The sequence below is a fragment of the Gopherus flavomarginatus genome, chromosome 4, assembly GCF_025201925.1.
Source record: "Gopherus flavomarginatus isolate rGopFla2 chromosome 4, rGopFla2.mat.asm, whole genome shotgun sequence".
Lineage (NCBI taxonomy): Eukaryota > Metazoa > Chordata > Testudines > Testudinidae > Gopherus > Gopherus flavomarginatus.
Genome location: NC_066620.1, coordinates 101,365,671 through 101,386,898, shown reverse-complemented (window position 1 = coordinate 101,386,898; position 21,228 = coordinate 101,365,671). Strand labels below are relative to the sequence as shown.

Genomic DNA, 21,228 nt, shown 5'->3' with positions numbered 1-21,228 from the left:
CATCACCTGGACAGACTAGTGTCTGTCCCAGACAAGATCCTGTCATCCTTGGTTTGGTGGATTAACAAAGACAACATTTGCACAGGAGTCTTGTTCTCCCCAGCTCTCCCCTCTTGACTTTGGTAATGGATGCTTCAACCACTGGGTGGGAGCGCATCTAGGAAACCTGGAAGCTCAGGGCTTGTGGGCCACTCAAGAGGCCAGACTGCATATATTATCCTACAGTTATGGGCGATCACTAGAGCCTGACGCCAGTTTCTGCCACATGTACACAGCAGGACTATCCAGGTGTTTTACCTACAACACCACATCACTGCTTTTTGTCCATGAAGCGGGGACACCAGATCAAACAGCCTATTCCAGGGGGCAGTCAGGCTTGGAATTGCTGCATACAGAATTCCCTGACTCTCATAGCATCACATCTACCAGGGGCTCACCATGATTTAGTGGACTGACTGAGCAGCTCACTCTGTTCTAACCACGAATAATCTCTCAACATGGCTATTCTAAAACTAGTGTTTTCAAGTAGGGGGAGTCCCAGCAGCGGACTTATTCTCATCCCAACAGAACAGGAAATATTTCCAATTTTGCTCAAGGCTGGGCCACAACTCGAGGTCCATCTTGGATGCATTGCTCCTCCCATGGGTCAGGAGCCTCCTGTAATGTGTACCTTGCAGTGCTGCTTATCCCCCAGGGTAATTCTGAAACTGAAACAAGAATGAGGGAAAATGATCCTCTTACACTAGCATGGGTGAGACAACCATGGAACTCACAACCTGCACAAGTTAACCATTTGGGAACTTTTTCCCTTCCCTTTCAGCAAGGATCTGTTATCTCAGAACCATGGGCAGGTGTTGCATCTGAACCCCCAGTCACTGAATCTCACGGCCCGGTTCCTTAGTGGCTAAGCCCAGAGGAGGCACGCTGTTTGGCAGCAGTCCAGTATTCCCTGCTGAATAGGTGGAAGCCATTCACAAGGGCTACTTACCTTAGTAAGAGAAAATGCTTCTCTACCTAAGTGGCTAGCCATAGTGTGTCTCTTACTCAGTCTACAATTCAAAAAGATTTTGGACTATTGATTATCCTTAAAAAGAATCCGGTTTGGCAGTCAGCTCCATCAAGCTGCAATCTCTGTGTTTCAGCTCTGTGTCATGGGTAGGACTGTATTTTCTAACCCCATGACTACCAGATTCCTGGAAATCCTAGAAAGATTGTTTGCACCTATCAGAGACCTTACTCCACAATGGGATTTGAACTTAGTGTTTCCCCCCGAAGTATCCCCCTTTTGAGCTGTTAGCTTCTTGCTCATTGCTACACCTCCTTGTGAAGGTGGCTATTTTCATAGCCATCACTTCTATGAGAAGAATGTGTGGGAGCCACATGCCCTGGAAATTGATCTTGGAAATGTTAGAGGTACTGATATTTGTGAACAAACCTTTTCTACTAGGAAACTGAACAAATCATCAGAAAAAGGCTCACACCTACATTCCATGTTGCAGGTGTCCACCACAAAGATAAAAGCCAATCACCAAGAAGCTGGTGTCAGAGAAGCACTGCTGGTCTTCTCCTTGATACTCCTTCCTTTGCAGTCCTGGAAAAACACATTTTGTCTTTGTTTTCTGCTGTGTACTCTTGAAAGCATTTTGTAGCAAAAGAATAACTGTACATTTATATAACTAAAATTCTGTGTACATTTGTGTGAAAGTTAAGTGCTGTTCTCGGGCTACTGCCAAGTTGCTTGTGCAGCCCTCGGTACTTTAACATATCACCTTCTGCAAAATCATATGTCTTTGTAAGAGTGAGGTGACCATTAAGGTTCCACTCAGGTAACTATATCCAAATTTAACTAAACAGCTTAGGTCTACAAAAATTGGGCTAGAAATCTCACACGCAGTTCTTTTTTTGGGCTTTCCTAGTACTACCTGCTTGCAGTTGGGGTGGAAATAGTGAGAAAACAGCCTTTAGGCTGTCTGTTTCTTGGGGAAGTGGATGTCTCTTCTTTCACACCTTGTATAGGACAAAGCATGCAGATAGCACCTGCCAGATAATAAACAACAATATTGAAGTGCCTGTGCAGTCTGTCTTAGCAACATGGAAGTATAGCCATGTACAAAAATGAAATACTGTATAAAGAAAAGCCAACTTTCTGCCCCCTCAAAAAGTAGGTTGGGTTTGCATAGATATGAGTTCTTCAACAAGTGGAATGCAGGCTGGGGAAAGGGCTTAGTATTTTATCTGAACTGATTCATCCAGCTTTATGAAATTTCTCACTTGCAAAGGTGATTGGAGGTTTTATGTTGTTGTGGGAAAAATAGCATATAATAGTGTTATAAAATCAACAAGAGGGAGGCACAAGCCATCATTGTGTTTCCCTGCCCTGTAAGCAACATTTGAAAACTACAAATAATGAGATTGGGGACAGGGAAGAAATGAGGATACACCAATTCATTCCACAGAAATGAAATGGACTGAGAAAATGGTATATATCAAGAAACCATATGGGGCCAGTTGTGTGTTTGTGAAGTGAGCACTGTATTGCTGGAGGGTAAAAGATGGTGTGGCTGAAATGAAGGACTCAGAATTGGGTGACTGGGAATGGTCACAGTAACTTCTGGTGATTTCCTTCTTCCTACCCTGTAATGGACACTTCAGTACTCCTGCTGCATTATCCTTGACTCTATTCTCAACTCTGCCATAAACTCCTTATGTGACTCCAGAGAAATCACTTAACCTTTCTGTGCCTCAGTTTCCCCATCTTTAGAACAGGGATAGTGCCTCATAGGTGTGTTGTGAGGCTTAATTTGTTCATATTGGTAAAGCTCTTTGAAATCTTCATATGGAAGGTTCTGTGGAAGTGTAAGGTAGTATCATCCTAGTGTTATTGTTCACTGGGCCATGTATCCCTCAAGGATTTTGTGCCCTTATCTTTACAATATGAATGGGTTTTTTTCTTTCAAGAGATGCTTGCTTTTTAAAAGCTTTCAGATGGGGTTGGAAAAACAGCTTATTTATATTGTATTGCTCTTTCCCAAACTCCTGCACCACATTATATACTAGGTGAAGATTTCTATTGTAGATCCTACTCATCTCCTTTTTCTTTCTTACCTCCTGCTGTCTTGTTAGCTCTTTGGATCCACTTTGCAGCATCCTCTACTGCTAGTGAGACAGTGACTCTTTCGTCAACCTTGCTGTTACTGAAACAGAAATGAGAGTACACTTGACAAAATAAAACCACTTTAATTTTTCTTGCATTTCCCTAAGTATCAATATGAGTTTGTCCTTTAGTCTTGTGCATCATGGAGATTTATAGAGCCTCCCTCTGCCCTTTGTGTAGCTATTATTGCACCTTAGTGAGTGCCAGGAAATTGAATAGAAATACTGTCTTCTCTGTGCAATAGGATCTATGAAGTAGCCTCTGGGCTTCATTAAATACATTCTGCTTACGATTACATATAATTGATTCCAACTATAAAGAAAGCATTTTGCATCTACAGGAACTTCATGATAAGAGTCACACTGAAGACTCATCTTGCCCTACTTTCCTTCACTTATCTTCTGCTACAGTTTCTTAATTTAGGAGGGCAGGGGGTGCTATAGCATCAGGGACTGAGACCAGTGCGGAGTTACTAGTCATCATTTAAAATTCACAGAAATTGTCCTATTGCTTTTTATCACTGACTGGATTTCTGGGAAAGTCTGCCTGTCTGTCTCTCTTTTTAAGTAATTCTTGTAGTTGTCTCCCTGTGTGAGCAAGTGTTCGTGCATGCGTTCTTCGTCTCTCATACACGTAGAAAGAGAGAAATATTAAAATTCACCTGTCATGCAGGTAATAAATAATGTGATTAATTACATAAAAATGTTTCTAAGTTCTGTCTGAGCTGGAACAGATGTTTGTATTGAAACTAGTTGACTAATCTAGGGTAAGCTGATCATTGAGCATGAAGGTTATTTAGAATATCCTTCATATAGTCCAACTGCATTGTATACACAGATTCATTTATATGAATCTTATTGTTCTGGCTGAGAGAAGTAGTAAAGAGATGGCCAGGCAGTACTTTTTGCAGAGGAGGATTTTCAGTATGGAATGAAATGAGGTTACAACGTTTATTTCCCAAATACAACCCACATACCTTGATTTTGTTTTTCACAGTCAGGAAATTTGAAACATTAATTCCGCCCTCCTCATCTTCAGGAAGGAAGTTTTATATTATTAAAGTCTTGTGCAAGACAATAAATTATTTGAATTACATGGATACAAAGGCAATTACAGTGGTCAAAAGCTTGTATGTTATTCCCTCCCTTGCTAATCATTCAGCACACTATGAATGGAGAGGGAAGTGTGTGGTGCTAATCAGTTTCTCATAAACAGATAATACTGTGTACATGACTGCCCTTATAGCCTAAGCGCAAAGGAGACACCAGCAAATATATTTTTGTTTCCATGTAACACACTCGAATGAATGAACCATTGATTAGCCAAATGGGTTGTGAATGGTATGTCCTTTGGTCACGGTTTTTTAACCACTGAAATGTTTCCCCGAGGTGGATATTTCAGATTCTTCACACCACCACAAACTAAATCTTTGACTTGAGATTTTAATTGCCTTTTAATGATAATTTCAAATTACATTTTGTAACCCTTTGCATCATGATTTTAATAGCCTTTCTGTAGTCCAGTTATATACTGGAAGAGAAGAAGCAGTAAAAATGATATATTGATCTCTCATTGCCAATCTAGAATAAAATGCAGATATGCCACGTAAATGCAATATTATACACACAAGTGCACATGCACATAACACACAAACACACAACATAAATACCTCTCTCTCTCTCTCTCTCTCTCTCTCTCTCTCTCTCTCTCACACACACACACACACACACACACACACACTTTTGCAGTGTTGAAATTTGGAGAAGAATCTTGCAGACCCTGAAGATCTTCCACATTCACATGAATAGCTTCCCAGAAGTGAAGGGCTTTGGAGGATGGAACCTAATTTTCTTTTATATATAATTAAAAGAAAACAAAGTTTAGATTCTGATTTTTAAAAAAACCCAATACTCTAATTTTTGCTTCTAAGAATGAATACACTTTGCCTAAAAATGAATGAATCACAACCCAGAAACCCATGTCTATGTGCAAAATGTCAACCTTAGGCTGGTGCAGGAAAACTAAGATTCTGAACCTGCTATCAGAACCATACAGGCCACTTGAAAACACTGGGCTTTGCATGTGTGCAAGGCTCATCTGGCCTCATTCTGACTACAGGACCAAAATAGACAGCTACCGGTACAGTTACTGTGAGAATCATACTCAGTGTCCTCATCTGTGCCTATAAACTGTCAGTCATAACTTTTTTCACATTGATATTTGTATATAATTTCTTTAAAAAAATTAAGAAGCAAAAGTACTTGTGCAATTGTTTTAATGTATGTGCTTGAATACATGTGGTGATCACATGGTCAAATGCTTTATGGATCCACTGGATAGTGTCACAAAGCCTATTAATCCAGCTCTCTACCTGGAGAAGTGGCTGTTGAGGGGCTTTGCTGCTGATCCATCTCCTGAGGTTGGGGAGATTTACTCTTCTGGTCCCAATAGAAATGATGAGCATCCAACCCTGTTACTCAGATTGAGTGTTGAAAACAGGGTTTGTATCAAATTCTGATCTCAGATGCATATGTGAGTCTCCCAGTGATACAGTTAATGCTAGCCAAGTGCATTCAGTGGCAGAATTTAGCCTTCTATGTACAGCATGAAAATTCTTTTGCAAGGATGTCTTTGTTAGGCAGCCAATCAGATGCAACATATAACATCTGTTTATTACTCACACAACAATTTTCTGTTAAGAGGCAGCTTTTACTATTTATCAGATTTGCTAAAACCAAGTATCTTAAATTATCAGTAATCATGTGCATCTGCACATAGTATGAATGAAGCACTTTTCTGAGGAATTGAATCTCTTCACATCTTTGCATTTCATATTGAAAAGATAATATTTCTCTTGATTTACCCCTGGGAGAGCAAAGGAAGACTAAACAGCATGTGCTGAAAGGAAGAATTCCTGATGTTTGTTGGTGTTTTGCGACTGATAGTCAAGAAGAAGTTTTGAAAATGTTCTCAAAACACAGGCAGAAAGTAGTGGCTTTACTATGGCTATGATCCCTTAAACACTGCTTACCCTCCTCTTATCTCCCAATATTTATTTTCTGTGGCTTTGTGTGAGAATAAGGAATGGATTTTTACAAAAAATATTTACACCTACATACTGGTAAATATCACAACAATTCCTACTGTGTTAACAATGTCTACTGGCACAAATTCCAACATGTAACCTGGAAAACAATGTGTTTTCTCAATCCATGTTAAAATATGAAATCAAATTGACATGAAACCAGATTAATAAGAAATCAAATTGCATAAATCATGCATCAAGTTGATATGAAATCAAATTGCATTAGAAGTATACCTAGATATAAATCCAGTATCTGTGGCGCTGCAGGGCTCTACCAGGAACCGCAGCAGTGAAACTGCCTGGCGGGCTGCTACTCCCATGAGCCAGTGCCCTGCACTGTCAGCTCCTCCAGCATGGCTATACTGCCCCCAGCCCTGTCCCCAGCCCCACTCATTGCACTAGCATGGCCAGGAACAGCTGCCAGTGAGCCTGCTGCCTGCCCCAGTAGGCGGGACTGGGGGCAGTACAGCTACTCTAGAGGAGCTGCCAGTGCGGGGTGCTGGCTCCTGCTTTTGCTACTTCAGTTCTCAGTAAAGCCCTGCAGCTCTGCAGATACCCGCATTAGTGGATATATACTTTGTATCCGTGCAGGGCTCTAATATTGGTTGCAGCTGTGAGCACTCAACACTTCTGCAAATCAGACCCCACGGTCTCAAATTGGGCACACAGAAAAGAAGGAACACGGAATTAGTTAACACGTGAAAAATTTCATTTAAGTAACTCATCTGACATCTCACAGGAACTCTGTGACAAAGGCAGGTATAGAATCTAATTTTCCGGGGCAGCTTTGAACTTTCTTGACCATGAGACCCTCCTTTCTCTTCCTGCAATTCACTGCCTCATTCACTATATATCTTCCAATTTGTGAAACAAATGAGGCAGGAGTAATAAAGACACCAGCCTCTTTTAGTACACAAGCTTGATTCATTCCCAGAGCAGGTCGGTCTGGTGCACTGAATGAGGCTGGGGTCCTGTGGGAAAAAATAGTACGTGATCACGTAATGGAAGACTGTAATACATACATACAAAGGGGTGGAATTAAGGAGTATCAAGAGATTAAATTACTTCTGTATTTGGCATGAGTGCAACCACTACTGGAATACTGTTCCACTTCTGGTGTCCACAATACCAGAGGATGTTGATAAATGGGAGAGTGATCAGAGAAGAACCACAGGAATGATTGAAGGCTTGGAATACATGCCTTATAGTGATAGACTCCAGGAGCTCAATCTGTTTAGTTTAACAAAGAGAAGGTTAAGGGGTTACTTGATCACAGTCTCTAAGTACCTGTGTGGGGAGCAAAACTTTGATAATGGGGATTGATCAGTGTAGCAGAGAAGGATATAGTAAGATCCAAGAACTGGAAGTTGAGGCTAGGCAAAAGATTAGAAATATAGTGCAAAATTTTAACAATGAGGATAATTAATCATTGGTACAATTTTTCTCAGCCTGTGGCGGATCCTCCATCACTGGCAATTTTTAAATCAAAATGCAATGTTTTTCTAAAAGATATGCTGTAGTTCAGCTAGAAATTAATTTGGGGAAGTTCTATGACATGTGTTATGCAGGAAGTCAATCTAGTCAATTACAATGGTCCCTTCTTTGAATCTATAAAGTTGCACAAGCAACATTAGTTCTGGCATTTCCTAAATTATGAACGTTTGGCTTTGTAACTTTAATAATAATCTTTTAAAATAGGATTTTTGTGTGTAATTTCCTATGTTTAAAAAAACAGAAATTCCATCATGTAGCATCATACTGACATCCATATGGTTCATCAGCAGGGTTGGAACCTTAAATCCACTTCACAGACCTCTGCCACTTGAGCTAATGGAATAACTCGTAGCAGTAGTAGTTTGTTATCCTCTATGCAGGCCAGCACTAGATGGGGATGAGACACACACTTTGCTAGTGGGTTTCACAAAGATTTGCTGACAGCAAAGGAATGGCGAGACTCAGGAATCCAGGTTTCCATTCTAGGCTGTGGAGGGAAGAGTGATCTAGTGGGCACACACTCTTGTGCCCATTTTCCCCAAGCTTGATGCTTTCATCCTGTCCTCTCCAAATAGTCCCTGTCCCAGTCCTGTCTCTTCCCCACTGCTCTATGCTTCCTGGGCCCAAACTAGAGTACATTCAGGGGGCAGGAAGAACAGGCTCCCTTATCTCAGTTACAGTGCTAAGCTCTAGTCCACAGCCGCTGGGAGCAGCCATCACAGAGAAAATCCAGCTTCGTTCCTGTAGCTAAGGGCTCGAGCATGCTCATTCAGTCCACAGAGAGGGTGCATGTGCAATCCAGTCACACTGGCAGCTGAGAGAGGCTCAAGCATGATCAGTAAGGATGGAATCATCAGAGATTTTAGTTGCTAAAGTCTAAGAAGTCTCTACTGAGCACATGTGAACTGTGATTTTTTTTCCAAAGGCTTATAACTTGGCCAAATTTGGGTGGATTTTCACAGGAATAGCACAAGGCACATCCCCAATACAAAGGGCACTCCACTGCCAAATTTCTCTAAAGCACAGGGATGCTAGAGCGGTTAAAATAGGAATTTCTTACCATGGGCAAAACGACGTTCTCTCTCCCCCTCGCCCCTGATTTATTCTCAGAAATAGCTGAACTTTTGCTGAGGCTTTCCATTTAAACAAAAATCAGCCCACGGCAGATACTCATCATGGAAAATTTCAGCCCAAATGGTTAAAATATGTCCAAGTTATAAGCAACTGAAAACTGAGTCTGATAATAATAAGTGGCTCCTCCAGCTCCCCTATAATGTATTTAAATGAGTTTTACATTTGAGAAAATTATAGTGCTTTTGAAAGAACAGCTCTTAGAATGAATTAAGTGCTGAGGATATAATATGTGACAAAATGGGAATATTCCATTTATATAATTACTGATGAATGAACAGCTAATAATTTAATTATCAAGTTTATTAGTGGCGACCCATGAACAATTGTGTTTAACACACTTTGCATAAATGTTCTGTGAATGTGCACGTAACAATTACAGATTAACATCCCAAGGTGGTGAGCTGCAATCTATAGACTATATTCTGGCTAGGCCTACTCGAGTATGTTGCTGGGAAAAGGGCACTTGGAGCCTCTTCTCCTACGCTGTTGACACTGCACAGTACCCTGGCAGAATGCTTTCACTAGCATTCCATAAACACTACAAAGGAACTGGCTAGTGTGCTCAGCAGTAAGTTGGGGAGGTGGCAAGGGCCCTGCCTTCCCTGTACATGTGCTGGCATCCAGCTGCAGGCACTGTGGGAAAGGTATACTTCTTATTTTTGATGATATTGTAAGGGCCGATGCAAAGTGTGCCACTCCACCTTAGCAGCTCTGCTCTCTTGTACTGTACAGAGGCAGAAAGTTGCAAGGAATCTCTGAGTGGCTTCTGGAGCTTCGATCCTCCCTCCAGTGCTCCTTTCAGGAGGAAAGGCAGAGTGCAGTCCTATAATGTTATGAGTGTTATTTACCCATCTGAGAGTCTCTAACAATAATCTCATGCTTTTTTAAATACTTCTTAAGCAGTGATTAAAGTAGATCAAAATTTGAGAGGGAGCTCACCAGTGCTGGTTGTTGCGTGTTGTCATGGATGTTGACAAAATGTGATGAAATGACATTGAATCATCTTGTGATGGGACATGGCAAAGGGAAGACAATAGGGAAAAGGAAATAAATGAACAGGAAAGGAGTTAGTTGTTCCTGCCCAAGTCCATCGTCATCCAAACAAAGCTGGGTGTATGGCCTACAAATGTGCATTGTGTATAGGGAACATCCTTTGTGTTCCAAATACCTTTAATTTTTACCCCGTCCTCACCCCTACATGCTACCGGAGAGTGCCAGAAGGGGAGAGGGCACTAACAGGGTCATGTTTCCCCTTGATTTGGCACAGAATGGGGGAGCCAGTGCCACGGTCTTCCTTTGTCCACGTAGGGGAGGACTGAGGGTAGCAGGCTGTCTTTCTTTCCTTCTCTGTCCCCTGGTCTTCAGTCAGGCACCAGATCCTTCTAATCCTCGCTCTTTAAAACCTTCCATCTGAGGAATCTTTATTTCTTCAGCCACTGAAGAGGCAGGAGGAAGGGGTGCTCTCTCACCGCATGAGAGGAACAGGAAGCAGAAATCTCCCACTGTTGTAGCCAGGAAGAGGGGAAATTAGCTTTCACACACTCCCCTTTACTTTTAATCCCTAGCTACTAGCATATTCTTAGGGACAGCAAGTCTCCATTCACCTGTTTGTGCCAGGCTGGTCAAGTGGTTATCCATATGTTATCCAACCCAGGGCCTTTTCCCTGTAAAATGACCTCTTTTCCTTCCTACTCGTTCTTAGAATTCATTGTTTCCTGTTAGTGACACCAAACTGCTGCTATGGGAATGGCTGGGATTTTACAATGACAGAGATCACAAAGGATTATGAGGTCTCCATACAAAGAAGAAACTGACAAAGGGACTGGGGGATATGGGGAAAGTCTGCTTCGCACACAAACAATTTCAGAAAAAGCACTATGAAGAGAGGAACTAGAAACATTGTTGAAAGGTAACTTGATTTACATTTAACTCTCTTTCTGATCCCTCATTTGAATTAATACAAAAGTTAATTTTAAATATAGAAATAAAATAAGACAAATTTCCCCCTCCCTCTTGGCAAACTGTTGAAAAAATGATCTTAATCCTAAGTGAAGTAACACCTTTTCCCCCAGGAACTAGAATGACAGTACCAGAATGGCTTGCAATGCCTGCATGGCTGTGGGTCTTAGCATTGGAACAGAGGATATAGGTTTTTACATAATTGGAAGCCCATTGCCCAGCACATCTGTACACACAAATGATGTCTGTCTGTCCTGCATTAACTGGATCTCTGATGTCATGTTTGGGAGTAATGTCTTCAGATAGTTAACCATTCCAAATACTTAGCATAACTGCGATGTTCTGAGGGATAGGATCTCTTAGATGTCTTTGATTTGAACTGAGTTGCATTTTAGCTTCCAGGGCTCAGTTGCATTTTAGCCCATATGTCCAAAATTCTGAACTTCCCTCATGGGGATAAATCATACTGCGACAGTGCCTGTGGGCTCATGATTCCAGGGGAGTCTGCAGGAATCTCAGGAGTAAGAGACAGATTCTAAGCAATGGGGTCACCCTTCAGAAAACCAGAAGACGTGAGGAAAAGTGCCTCCTTTACTGCAGGAAGTTCCACTTGCTACCAGGAAATGGCAGAAGTGGCTAATGACTTGTTATAGGCATCTCACCAACCCATTTTATTAAGATGGTTAATTCCCACTTCTCAGGGAGCAAGTACATCTATGTGACCATTGCCTCCCCTATCACAAGCTCCCTCAGAAAACTCCTAAATCAGCAAGCAGCCATCTGTCCGGGAAGGTAGCAGATGATGGCAGCTTCTTTTGCCAGTCACTACTTTAGGGTGAGGCAGAGACACCGTGCTGGAGAGTGGGACCAAACCACAAAGGACTTCAGGAAGAAAGTGAAGGGCAAAGTCACCAGGGAGAAGGGCAAAGTCACCAGGGACTTGGTGGTGAGAATGAGGACTGGAGGGCAGAATCAGCAGGGAGTGGGAAGGGGGTGGCATGGTTTGGGTGGTCACTTTGGGTGACACTCAGATACCATGGCGATGAACATAATATAAATACCAATAATAAGTAAACCAAAAGGGAAAGGATGTGAGAAGGATGTATTCAAAGTTGGGGCGCTCAGTTTGAATTTGTGGATGAGGGCCCATACAACTACTGTTATGCCCCAATTTCACTTTTTTTTTGACTTGGCACTTGCCCTGCTTTAGTTTTAATCACAGTGTTCAGCATTGTTTTCAAACATGAAGTATGTACCTCTTCTGTCTTTCTGGGTGCAAGAATGTCATTGTGACCATGGGTCACTTTAGACTACCTGTGTCACCTGTAGCTATGGAAATGGGTTACTATACCAGGACTCTGTTTAGTTGGGCCTTCAAAGCTTGAATATTTGAGTTTGGATTTGTTTTGCTGTTTGGGAAACTGCTTTGGCTCGTTTCATTGTTTAAAAGTGTGGTGTTTTTGTTAAAATCCTTGCTCCTGGTAACTTTCACCTGGAAGTAACCAGCAGACTTTTAAGATTTTTACATTAATCAGAAGAATTTCTTCATGCTTCTTGAAGGAGGGTTCCCTCCAGAAAAGGGCTCAGGATCTGACTGAAGGTGGTAGTAGTGAATTGAAGGGCCCGTGGTTGAAGTAGTACAACTGAGGCTACGACTTCCCAAACATTTTGTCCCTGAGGGTGTGTCTACACTGCAGTTAGACACCCATGGCTGGCCAAGGTCAGCTAACTCAGGCTTGTGGGGCTCAGGCTAAGAGGCTGTTTAATTGTGGCATAAACATTTGGGCTTGAGCCCGAGCTCTGGGGCCCAGGCTCGGGCTCCAGCCTGAGCCCAAATGTCTGCACCACAATTAATCAGATCCTGAGCCTGAACCTCACGGGTCCCAGGCAGCTGATCCAGGCCAGTCGCAGGTTTTTATTTGCAGTGTTGACATACCTAAGAATCTCACACACACAGAAGCTGGAGGGAAGGGTCTTCCTATGTTTCATCTAGGGCCACCCCCTAGGAAAAGTGGGTTTACAGGCATCTGTAAGAGAATGTCTCAGTAAAGTCCATTTTAACTGACACTGGAGAGAATGGGGAAGATGTTTCCTAGGTGATGCCTCTCTGGTCTGGGATCTCTGAATTTCCTACCAGTTAAACAACTGATCATATTTTGAGTTTTTCGCTGTTGTCCTTGTGCTTGTTTTTTTCAAGCCTCTATGTTTTCACCATTAGATTACCCCTCTCTTTCAAGCTCTTTCAACCTATTTCTCAGTAATCCACACTGTCTCCCTTGGCACAGACAGCCATTATTACTAATGAGCACATTGGAGCTCAGACATTATTCTCTGGACGATTTCAACTAAAGAGGCAATTCCAAATGGAGTTTGCTGAAAACAGACTCTTCCAAATGGGGTTATAAATGTGATTTTGACACTGTCATTGTGCAGAGGTAGCCAAAACCCAGTGAAGAGAAAACACAAGCTCCAGCTAATTTAGGAGCAATATTAATCTAATGTAGGAAGCATAAATCTTTCTCGTTTCACTGCCTCATTCAACAGCTTAAGGTCTGCTCAAATTCTTATTCTCCCATTCTTTTTTGCCTCTAGGGTTATTGGCATACAGTCCAACTCATTGGCTTACTAATTTCCTCTTTGAAGTTTATATTTTTTATTCTGATTAATGTTTGCTTTCACATTTGGAAGCATTTGAAAAGGACACACCATGTGGTGTATCAAATCTATGGGATGTAGATTGATCTATAGGAAGAAGATCTTTCATTTCAGTTTAAACTAGTTGAAACTTAAGACCAGTGTTCTTGGACCTCCGGGTTTACTTCCTCTACTGGGCGCAGGAGGCCCATTCTGCAGACTGCATTGTAAACACTAAATTGTTGTTTGTTACTAGAAATTTAAAATTAATAGCCCAAATGTAATTTCCCTTGTGAGATGTGTACATTGGCTATCACAGGCTCAAGCAATGTCTGCTATGTTATGTACTGAAATGATTTCTGGGCTACTGTAATTATATCTTCATCTGAATTGATCTTAAAATTCACTCTTCTGACATATAGCTGTACTGCTACTTGCCATATATTACTGTTCTCTTCACAGATAATCAGTCCTAAAATCAATGCTCTTAATTCCTACTCTGTGCCTCTGACCACGATTTACTTCACCATTTTAGTGCAGTGGATCACCTGAATGTGTTCCAGTTAGTTGCATTTTCTGTGTCTTTTGTTTCATGCTGAGCAATAACCTTTTGATTGTGTTTGTGTTTGCAGTGAGTGCATGTTACATCTGTTACTATGCCAGATCCTTCCTTTCTGGTACTTTGCTTGAGTACCATTTCTTTCCTTACTCTTGTGTAAACTGAATTGGCCAATAAGCAAAGTCACTTGTTTTTTTAGTAGTTTCCTGATCTGCATTTTGATTTTTAGGTCCCAACAAAGCTCCCATTTAAGTCAGCAGCAAAACTACTGTGGAGTTCAATGAGATCAAGAGCAATCCCTTAATGAGTTTAGAGTGACATGCTATTTTTTTTGCATTTTTTCAGTGTCATCTGTAATGCTAGTGATATTCTTCGTCATAAAATCCCGATTAAAAATAGATACCAGAAGGATTCTTCTTTTGTCTGCCAGATGTTGTTATGGTTGGCTAGTTTATGCGAGCTTCTAATCATTTATTATAATAACAATAATTAATATTTCTATATTGTCTTCCATCTGAAGAACTCTATGCACTTTGTTAAGATTAATGAATTAAGCTTTACCCATCTCACCTGGTTGTTGTGTTATCTCCACTTCACACAAGCGGAAATTGAATCAAAGGGTATGTCTAGACTAGATTTTTTGGTCCTGTTGTAACTTGAGTTAACTGATTAACTCGAGTTGTAGTCCCACTGTAACTTGAGGTAATTGATTGCCAATACTTAACTACCACCATTGTACATCCTAATGTAAACACTGCACAGATGTTTTTTCCATGACACAAACTTTTGTGGAATGTCTACATTAGTATTTACTAAGGTGTTATAGTTAATTGGCAAATTTGAGTTACAACCAGGCCACAGATTCTAGTCTACATATACCCAAAGAAGCTGAAGGACTTGCTCAAGCGGACTCAGCAAGTTTGTGGTAGAGTTAGGAGTAAAGTCCAGCTCTTCAGACTCCCAACTGTGTGTATCAATAACTGAGCCAAGCTTTCTCCCTAACAAATGCCTCCATGGATTTCCTGGTGCCCTACTTCTCATCAGATTTCTTTATTCCAATAACCTAGGTACAGTAAAAGTTTTTTATCTGGCGCGCTGGAGGAATGAGGGGCGCCGGTAAGTGAAAAATTCCGGTTAACTCATAGACTCATAGACTCATAGGTCAGAAGGGACCAATATGATCATCTAGTCTGACCTCCTGCACAAGGCAGGCCACAGAATCCCACCCATCCAATTTTATAACAACCCCTAACCCAGGACTGAGTTATTGAAATCCTCAAAATTGGTTTGAAGAAGGAGGGAGGGAGTTTGGGTGCAGGCGGGGGCTCAGCGCAGGGGATTGGTGCATGGGTGAGGTTTCAGGGTGCTGGATCTGGGGGGTGCTCACCTCGAGCAGCTCCCCACAGGCAGCAACCTGTTCCTGCTGCTCCTAGGCAGAGGCATGGCGAGGTGGCTCCGTGTGTTGCCCCTGTTCTGAGCGCTGGCTCCGCAACTCCCATTGGCCAGGAACTGCATGTGAGCCGCCCGAGGTGAGCGACGCCCAAATCTGGCACCCTAAAACTCCTCCCGTGCCCCTGCCTCTCACCCCCTCCCGCACCCAAATTCCCTCCCAGAGCCCATGCTCTGCATCTTCTCCTGTGTCCGAACCCCCAGCCCCTCACCTCCTCCCACACTCCAAACCTCTCGTGGCCATTCCTCCATCTAGGAGCAGCAGGGACATGTCGCAGCTTTCGGGAAGCCATGTGGAGCCAGGTGGGGAGCCTGCCAGCCCCGCGCCAACGAGGCTAGAGACTGGACTTTCTATGAAGTTTAGAAATGCCCATTTAGAGAGCTTTCTGGGTGGTACAGAGCCGAATAACACAGCTTTTGCTGTATTTACTGGCCTCCTCATACATAAGAAACACTTAAAGAAGCTCTTGGGCTCTTTCATCGTCTCATATGGGAGAGTTAATTTCTTTTTTCCTCATCCAGATTGGCAGAAGTATGAAACCTGGTAAAATGCTGCTTCAATTCAAGCAACAGTAATAGATGACTGAGCTCTAAAGGGTAGAGCTAAGCAAATAGTGGGACAACATATTTACTAAATCTAATTCAAAATTAAATTTGTACTCATTTTTCAATTTGCTTTACTGTGACCACCTGAAACCCTATTTTTTTATTTATACATATTTTGGGGTGGGAGGCAGGGGATGACTTTTATTCACAGGAATGTGGCTATTTGGAATAGGAATGCCATCAGTGCTTACTAGACTGTCCATTTAGAAACAAAGGATGGGATCCACAAAGTTACTTAGGTGCCTATGAATGGGATTTAGGCATCTAAGTATCGAGTTTAGGTGTCTAAGTCCCAGTTTTAGGCTCCATTGTGATCCACAAAACTCCTGCTGAACACTGTAGGTGCTTAAACTTACTCAGCACCTAAATTTTCAGGGTAAAAGTTCCCTTGGTGCCTACATTTCTGCCTCTGGGCATGTGCACTACTGATTCCTTCTAGGCATCTGGCCACCTATCTCCTTAAGCCTCAGAGTGATTCACAAACTGGGGGAAGACAGGCATTTGGGTACCTAGGTGGCATGTGGGGCTTGAGCAAGTAGGTGTGCTTGGAAACTTCCTATCAGATCAGGTCCCATGTAAAATCTGGCTGGAGGAGGAGATGGTTGTTGTGGGGCTCACCTTATAACTCAGTGGTTAGAGCATTTGCCTGCAATGGGGAAGACTCAGACAACCAGCAAGACTAGGGCTCTGTTGACAGAAGTTTCCAGGCAGTTTGTCACAGTAAGTGGGTGGCTTAAAGTAATATGCTGTGGTTGTTGAATTTGAGCTGCCCACATGCATTGTGAGTTTGAGTCCTAACTCTTGGCACCCTACCGAGAATGTGTATTGTGTACATTGCTTGTGCTTTGCAGGGGCTCCTTTTGGAAGATTTGCCCCGACATCAACATTTTTCTTTTAAAAGTGAGATTTTAAAGTGCTCCAAAATCCATATGCAGACTCTGATTTTGTTATTAAATATATTAACAGTAATTAAATAAAGGGAAAATTAAAGACTTCAGTCAGCAGTTAGGATAATGTAATCATTACTCATACTCTTAACCCTTTCTTGAGCAATGGAACTGAGAGTGACTAAATGAAAGCAGTTAAGGTTGCCAAATGGTGGTTCATGACATCAGGTTCAGCTGAACTCAAACCTCTGAAAACAAGGAACAGAAGTGTTAAAGTAATACACACTTAAACCTCTGAAAGCCAAGAGATAGAGAGTTAGGGAACATGCCATGCTCACAAAATAACCTTAACTCTGCCCTCTGTGAGTGCGGCTCTAACACATTGATAACACATATATTAGTACTCTTCACTTGCAACAGAACTCTCGGAGAACAGAGCATATGAGCACTGTAGGACCAAGTCTAAAACCTTCTCTTTGCTAAGACAAAACTTGGGTTTAGGTCCAGCGTAGGGAACAGGAGCTACCAATACCTGGCCTGCACTCAGACACAAACCACCACCCACTTGCTAAATATTACAACCCTTTCACACTTACTCAGAGGAGTAAGACATTGCCCTCTCTTACCCATCACTAAACTCCAGAGACCAATCCCCAAGACAAGAAGGCTGCTGTGCACCACTGTTGATGCAACCTACAGAACTCAGTGGTGAAATGAGGCGTACTTGAATCTTCATGGTACTCATACATGTCTCTTCATATCACAGTGACAGCTTGTTCAATCTGCTCCAACTAATTTCTCCACTGCCTAACATAGTGAATGCAGCTGGAATATGTGCAGATAAATGCTGGAATTCAAATCTGTGAAACACAACACAATATACACAACAGTGCCTTCCCTTGGTTCTCATGTCTACTTATTATGGTATGAACCCTATTGAATCATTCCCAGTGGCTATTTCCAACTTCAGTGGATAGAATTAAGTTTGTGATGTGGGGCTGGCATGTACCTTAACGCTGTATTTCCTGGTTTTCAGAGGTTTAAATTTGCGTTCCCGTAACTTTTTATTTCCTGGTTTTAATTAATATTATTAGAGATATGGATCCACAAAGGCGAGCCTTATAATGCTATTTGATTTCCTGGTGAATGATATCTGAGGAGGGAGCATTCTGTAGTGGGTAGATGAAGGGACTAGAAGCCATGATACCTTGTTCTAGCTGTTCCTGCTCTGCCACCAATTTGTTTTAGGACCTTGGACAAGCCATGTAACCTCTTTGTGGCTGTATAGAGAGTATAAAAATACTTGCCTATGTCACAGAGATGTAGTGAGGCTTATTTAGTATTTATAAATAACTTTGAGAACATTTATGAAAGCTGATGTATAAATGCAAATTAATATTATTATATTAAATTTATTAGATGGAAGTTGGGTGGGGGAATTGCATAGCTGGAGGCCGTGTACGGGTTTGGAAAATAGAAAGGTTAAAAACCTAGGAGGTGTGTTGGGCAAGTTACGAGGCTAGTGAGAGCAATTCACAGATGAATATATTTATCTGTATTACTGTGTACTGCAGTACACTTTAGTGAGGGCAAGTATACTATCCAACAGTAGCCTCAAGGTTACCTGTTGTTTTGCATAGACATTGTAGCACTCATCTGCTATCTGTAAGTCACATCAACCAAGCTTGACTGATAGATAATTATATGTGCAAAGTCAGGGCTGGTTCTAGGGGTGGAGGAGTGGAACAATTGCTATGCGATTGTGCTCTTTTTCCCCCTTCCGATCTGATTGGCTGGCCCTGTTTTTTTTTGGCCCACTGGTGGTGCAGTGCTGAAAATGTTTTCCACCCTGGCTAGCAAAATGGTTAGAGCCACTCCTGTGTCATATGGCAGCTTTATTTTAGAACCAGTAGCTGAAAGCTGTTGCTATCATATGGATGTTGTAGTTGGGCTAAGGGAGCCATCATCTGCATTCTGTATTCAATTAATTTTCACTTTATGTTCTCTTTCTTTTATCCACTCTGTGGCCAGTGAGGGTAGTCTTCTTTCCTGGCATTGTGTGTGGTCAAAGCTTTGAGCATGTGGGAACTATTTTTACTTGTGCCCAATCCTGTATGGCTTGGCATCAGATTATTCCAGTACTAGTGGAAGGGCTTCACACCAGTATGCTTGTGTACTTTTTTGCCAAACACTTTGTCAGGAAACACACTCACAAAACATGGTAAACATGCTAACACAACACAGAGTTGCATGTGTTAGTGAACAGGTAATCATAAGGAACGGCAGTAAAGCCAGATAGGTAAGTAGTATTTTGGGGGTCTTGTTTCTATGTGCTGTGTTGTAGTGAAAAATGTTGCTGTTTGTATATGTTCCCCAAAGTTTGGTCACGAGGCGCCAACACTTCTTTGTTATCCCACACAGCTGTTACTCTCATTTTCTCTGATCAACTGTCACATTCCAACTGCCACAGAACTTGTGGACTCCAACATTCCATCTGGTTCTTACAGAGCCCAGGGATGACTGAACCTGGTGGTATTCCGAACAAAAAGGGCTCCCCGCCATGCCTGAAGCTGTTTCCATCAGTTCACACTGAAAGATTTGTGTTGATAGTGAATGAGGGGTATGTGCTGCCGTGGGGGACTATGTGTGTTTCAGGTTGGATGTGTCGTTGTGTGGGTGGTTTTGAAAAACTGTGGCACTTGCATGGATGCAAGCAATCGCTCATCTGTGCAGTCTCTCTCCTACAAGCTATGAAATTGTTGCATGCAAATTAGCTGTAGTATAAGGCTGGTGATTGGCTGAGTTACTTCTGATACCTCACTGGTCTTGAAAGCTGGGCATGGCATGCTTGGCATTCCTTATGGTAGCTGTGCACTGCATGAGTGTATTTTGTAAAGTCAAAATGATTGAAAGCTTAAAAATTGGACTGCAACAGTCTACCAAACCCAGTGATGAGTCAATCTGATAGTCTGACCAAAAAGAGCTCTCAGCCAAGCTATACAGACACGCTAGACTTCAGAGTGACCTACAGAGTGACAATCCTGGAATCTTATTATATAGATTCCCTTGTTTGTGGGCTTTATGTTGCACATTAATTTCAAATCTAGTATAGTAGTTCGTATATCAGTTCCATTTTAAAAATAAATAGAAGTTGAAAATTTGGCAGGGAAATGGCTGTGAGGGAGGAGAGGTGCATTTCAATGTTCTGTGAAATATAGCTTTTGGTTTGGATGAGTTAAGAGTTTGAAAATCATAATTTGTGCAAGCACAGTAATCTTTAAAAGAATATTCATAATCTTTTCAACTGTCTTCCTCCAACAGTTTGAATGGAAGTGCTGCACTGCACATGTATGCATAGCTAGTTTAGTATCGTAGTAAGAATACAGGAAATCCTGCATGCTTCATTTAAGCATGACCTCAGTGAAGGAAGTTGGCACTCCAAGGTTCCTGGAAAACCCTTACCCCCTGGCAACTTTAAAAGGCCAGATTCTCAGTTCCTGTGGATCAACCTAGCTCCACTGAAGTTATTTAGGATCTGGTCCAATTTGTGCAAGTTGCATGAAGTTTTCAATGTAGTGGCAACACACCTAGTTTCAAGAGAACTAATAAAAGTGTTTTTATTATTTTAAATATTTTCTTCAGAAAAAAATATAACAAAACCCTAGGAAATTTAATTAAAAATAAAATAAAAAGCAGGTCAGAAGAAATCATTGAGGTCACAAAGAGGAGCACTCACAAGTGAAGAAATGCCAACCTTACGTTGTTTGCACAAATGCTTGCACAACCTTAACTTTGCTATCTTCCTCACAAGTGAGGAAATGCCAAACTTACAGTGTTTGCACAAATGCTTACACAACCTTAACTTTGCTACCTTCTCTGACTGTATTATGACACAAACTTAATTCATTAGGTCTGGCCAATCTCTGCTCAGCACAGAACCTTGGGGAGGGAGGGCAAAGGTGGCTGTATGCAATATTTATTCCTCTCTTTCTTTTCCTGGAACTAGCAAAGGATCAGTTCAGCCTCTGGTGAAAATTAGAGCAACCCCAGGTCTTCTTTTATTTGCTCCCAGCTGTAATGGCCCCCAAAGAGCTCCTTCTGGCAGCCAGGGATCTACAGGAGTTCCTGCAAGGACTTCTTCCCCCAACTATGCTGTTGATGTGCTCTACACTGGGGAATTCAAGGGTGGGTGATGTAGGTCTGGCTACACAAGCTATTGGGAGATTTGCAAGGAGAATCTTCATCTGGGTACATAAGCCAGCTTTAA

At 41.9% G+C, this 21,228-nt stretch overlaps 1 protein-coding gene across 1 annotated transcript in view; it reads left to right on the top strand.

Annotated features, from left to right (window-relative positions):
* The window catches only part of ESR1 (estrogen receptor 1), a 311,043-nt gene that overhangs the window by 108,242 nt on the left and 181,573 nt on the right, over positions 1-21,228 (top strand). The window lies entirely within an intron of this gene.